General features: G+C 34.0%; 1 pseudogene; it reads right to left on the bottom strand.

Moving 5' to 3' along the window:
- Nucleotides 1-1,366: 1,366 nt before the first annotated feature.
- Nucleotides 1,367-2,306, bottom strand: LOC118934992 (olfactory receptor 5V1-like; annotated as a pseudogene).
- Between the last annotated feature and the right edge of the window lie 2,865 nt (nt 2,307-5,171).

Genomic DNA, 5,171 nt, shown 5'->3' with positions numbered 1-5,171 from the left:
AAAGATGTTTATTAGGCCATTAATGAATTTTGGAGAGTGTGATCTACCCCAATGCACAACATCTCTATGCTTTTATACTCTAACTCCTCTGGTACAGTCCATCATTTGGTAAGGTTTTGAAAGTTACTAACAGATCTGTGACACTCAAGAAGAAGAAATAACAGGATGTTTTAGAATAGTAAAATATCTCTCACTAGTGATGTTGGCACTTCACTTAGTGATAATGAAAACACAGAGTGCTCATAAGAAGACAGGCGATCAAATGCTAGAAAGTAAAGCTATAATAAGAAATAGAGTGGGTGTACAGTAAATTTGATCAACAGATTAAGGACTAAAATGTGAAAGCAATTGGGATTTACAGCCTAGAGAAAACTATGGAGAAAATTATACATGATTCTATACTCAAAACAGTGCGGTAAATAAACAGTAGGACACAGAGAAAAAATTCTTATTTCCTGAGGTAACAAGAAGAGAGAATGGAATAAAAATAATGTGTCATCTCCACTCATAAAATATAGCTCTCTAACCATCCTGAGTGGAAATGCAGTATTCAATGCAAAGCAGAGTCTAATTTCATGGATTTTTGAAAAGTTTGGAAAACTGATAACAAAAATGCAAGGTAACTGACAAGATACACGTGTTTGTTTATTAAAATATTATTTTCTGTTTTGAATATAGTGTATTGAATTTGATATCTAAATTAGAGATACAGAAGATGAAGTGGTTCCTAGGAATGACAGGTGGGGTTAAGAATGGACAAGGTCACAAGAAAAGGGAGAGAAGCAGAGACACATAGAGTAAGTTTAAGCTAAAACTGAAAAACAGGGAGAGAAATGATCATGTCAAAGAACCATAGCAGCATAAGAGGTCAATCAAGAGAAAGAAAGAAAGAGACAATCTATAGATTAGATAAGGATTTAGAAATAGCTATACAAACATAGAATGTATAGAATTAGGTTGGCGTAAACATGGAAATTGTTAGTGTTGAGGTGGCCATATATCTTAGGATAGGCTCAGATTAAACATCTTGCAGCTTTATTTCCTGGTGGCCCTAGCGGGGACTGAGGTCTTCCTTCTCGCTGTCATGGCTTATGACCGGTACGTGGCCATCTGCTTCCCCATTACATTATTAACTGTTCTCTGTACCTCTCGAATGTCTACTTTGGATTACAAATGTTAAGTTCCGTTTGAATAGAGACAGATATGTACATACATAGATACATATGACTAATGCTATATATATGTATCTATAAGCTTATATGAATACATAAGTATGTATTTTAGACATTGAATAAAAATTATTGCAATAATTCTTCTTATAAATCTATTCTAAAGAGAGCACTGTCATTCTGTTTTACTATTACAATTACAGTAAACATGCCCGGTGACATAAGACCCTGATGAGTGCCCCTTTCACCTCCGTGTTCCTCAAGCTGTAGATCATGGGGTTTAGCATTGGAGTAATAACCCCATAGAGCATGGGGATGAGTCTATCTCTGGCTGGGGAGTGTTGACTAGAGGATGGACGGACATAAGTAAATGTAGTTGTGCCATAGAACAAACAGACCACCAGGAGGTGGGAGGCACATGTGGAGAAGGCTTTGCGCTTCCCTTCTACTGACTGGATCTTTAGGATGGTGGATATGATGTATATATGAGATAAAAGTGGTCAGGAATGCACCAATCCCAAAGACACCACCTACCACAATAACAAGCATTTCTGCCATGTAGGTGGATGAGCAGGAGAGGGCCACCACTGGGGGGATGTCACAGTAGTACTGGTTAACCCGATTGGACTTGCAGAAAGACAGGTTGAAGGTGGACACTGTGTGGAGGAGCGATTTGAGAAACCCTGCTGCCCAGGTCCCACCTATAAGCTGGGCATAGCGAGCTTTAGTCATGATGAGGGTGTAACGGAGGGGGAAGCAGATGGCCACGTACCGGTCATAAGCCATGACAGCGAGAAGGAAGACCTCAGTCCCCGCTAGGGCCACCAGGAAATAAAGCTGCAAAGCACAGCCCAGGAAGGAAATGCTTTGATTCCCAATCAAAAGGTTGTCCAGCATCTTGGGGACAGTAGCTGAAGGGCAGAATATGTCTAAGAGGGACAGATTGGCCAGAAAGTAATACATGGGTGTGTGTAGCTTCTTCTCCATCCCGATGGCCAAGAGAATGGCCCCGTTTCCCAGCAAGGTGACCTGGTAGATGATGGCAAAGACCACAAAGAGAGGATAGTGCACCTCAGGGAGGTCAGAGAGCCCCATGAGGATAAAGTGAGTCACGGTGGTGAGATTGTAGATGTCCATCTCCTCTCTCCACGGCAGTCTCTCTGGAGGGAAGGAAGCCATGAAACAGGTTAGAGAAAAAGCCAAGGGGTCTATTGATTAGAACTTTTTTTGTGAAGTAGTTGGTAGGTGGTAGGTGACATATTCTATTCTTTCTATTTTAATTAGATATTTTGGCTTTTAGACCTACTGCTAAATCATCTTCTATACTCACTGTATTTCTGGAAATATGCATCCCCTGGTCTGTATCAAGAGGAAACCCACTGACACCCTAAGGAGATGTTTAAATATTCACCTCCTCAGTGACACTACTGGGGACCGCCCACCAGTGTTCGGGATCTCACAATTCAGTGGAAGCTGCTGGTGTACTTCACACAACTTCTGGGCCACTTGCCTTGTATTTTTTCATTGTTTTATTCAGCAACTCAATTCTAAGTACCTTTAATGTAGAAGCTATGTATTGCTTAGTAAATTATTTTTAAACAGCAACTAGCAGACATAGAGTAAAAGAATATCTATCTAAATAATTGTTAGGTGATAACTCTTGTCAGAATGGTCTGGTAACTCCTCTGACATAATGTTTCTATTAGTAAAGATAAATACATATCAGAATTTTTCAACTTCAAAGTCATAATATTTAAGTATGGACATTATTATTTATTTCCCTCCAAGATTCCTCTATAATAAAATTCAATTTGTCTGTCACATTAAAAATAAAGCCTGGTTGAATATTTCTAAATGTCATCCAAACAGGAAGCAAATATATCCGCATAATATTCAACTATCTTTCTCCTTAAAAATTGCATATTTGGCCACGTGTTTAATTACTTAAGGAAATACAGGTTTTGAAATTTGTATATGCTTTGACATGTTGATTTTAATTTTGTTTACTTTTCTCATTTGATTTTTATATATCTTAGTCCATATAACTGAAATGTTTTAAGACTATTTACAAAAATACAAATTGAAGACCTATAAATCAATATTTCTGTGTAATTCATCTGTCACTTTGAAAACTATTTTTTAAATATAACACCTGTGGAATAAAAAATTCAAAAAGAAATAATGAAATTGAAAAATATACAAAAATCACTCTCTAGATTCTTCCCTTCATATTTATTTTACCTGTATGAAATTGTTAATGATTTCTTTGCTCAGATAAGATGTATAGTATAAAAAGTACAAATGATACAGAATGATTTATTCACACAAATGGAATGCAAATGCTTGTTTCCCACTCCTTTCCACGAAATATTTAAATGAAATATCTGAAACTACTTGGGAGATGTTATTACCTTTCCTTTGAGCATCTGGGAAAAAATCAAATTTTTTCAAAGATCTAAAACTCATGAAATTTAGGAAATAAATTTCTGTAATAACCACAATACTTTTGGTTATTGTTATTCAATCAACAAAATATGCTTAATGAAAGATTGAAACAAAAAGAATCTGCAGCATCAGTTAGCACATTCTTAAATGTTGAGTTCTACACAACTGTTCAACTTCAGTTTGTTTATATCTCTACATAATAATGTTTGAAAATGGAATATTATATTATCAAATTAAATAAGGAACTTTCTATTACAAAAAATAATATATTGATAGAGTAAATATTAAGCTCTATATTAAATACCAATATTCAAGTTCTATGTTAAATATTAAACTCCTATATTAAATATTATATTAAATACTAAATAGACTTGCAAATTCGAGTGTTTTTTAAACAAGAATTATGAGTAATAAATCAATAACATCCTGATAAAAACAAATAAGCTGTTTCTACATCAGGTTACATAATCAACACACATCCTTAAAAAAATGTATTTTCCATAAGTTTTGTACTTTATTTACATTTTTAAAATCAAAATTAAAGTCTGAGCACACAAATTGCAGAATTTGTTTTTTGCTATTTGGGGAGGTAACTTTTACTCATATTGATGATATCCTCCTTTTATATCAAACGTAATTAAATCTTATGTATTTGACATTTATTTAGATAAATGAGTGGTATTTTGTTAACAACATATTGCTGAGGAAGAAGTATTATAACCTTCCTTATTAACTAACCCAGGAAACTGGACACACACTACAAAATCATAAAAATTCTCAAGAATGTCTATCTTTCATGTGCTTTGTGAGATTACTTGGTGCAAATGTGAGAATGTGAAGTATATAGGTTAATATCAGCTTTTTATAATAAACAGCCAAATATAAAATGGGAATTGGAAGGAAGAATATATGACCAGGATTAGTCGTCTTTTGGAAAGCACTCAGAAACCAGGCTTCCTTATTGTATATATGACTTACTCTTCTGTATATGGTCAAATCCAAATGATGAGATATAAAAATTTTCTTTTTTTTCTTTAACTTCAAGTTTCCACTATGTAGAAAAAAATTAAATTAGTTATTTCAGCAAAAAATATCAATTGCAAATTTTAGATCTTAGTGTTGCTCATAATGAAAAATGTATTTAGCACACCAAAATTAAAGAAACATTACATAAAGTTTTCTTTAAAAATGGGATAATTTTTTCCTTAAAGCTACATAATAAGGATGAAATTCTATAACTCAGTTTTTAACTTGATGTATTGATAGATAATAAACTAAAAGCATCACAAAAGCACTTTTAGTTTAATCATTCCACATGTTATGTGACAACCCTGTTTCCCGCTAGGTTTCAAGTACACCATTTTCTAGGAAACACACAATCATAAACATTCATTGGACATAGCATCATTTTATATATACAGGTTTTAGATTCACATTTGTGTGGGCATGCATTTTCTTAGGGCTGTAATTAAACATTATTAAGAATTTACTTAGACAACCACTATATAGTATTTTAAATTTCTCACTTTATCTTACCCATATAGTATTCAGATTTAT

The sequence above is a fragment of the Manis pentadactyla genome, chromosome 13 (assembly GCF_030020395.1).
Source record: "Manis pentadactyla isolate mManPen7 chromosome 13, mManPen7.hap1, whole genome shotgun sequence".
Lineage (NCBI taxonomy): Eukaryota > Metazoa > Chordata > Mammalia > Pholidota > Manidae > Manis > Manis pentadactyla.
Note: the sequence above shows the minus strand (reverse complement) of the source record. Positions and strands in the feature narration are given on the sequence as shown.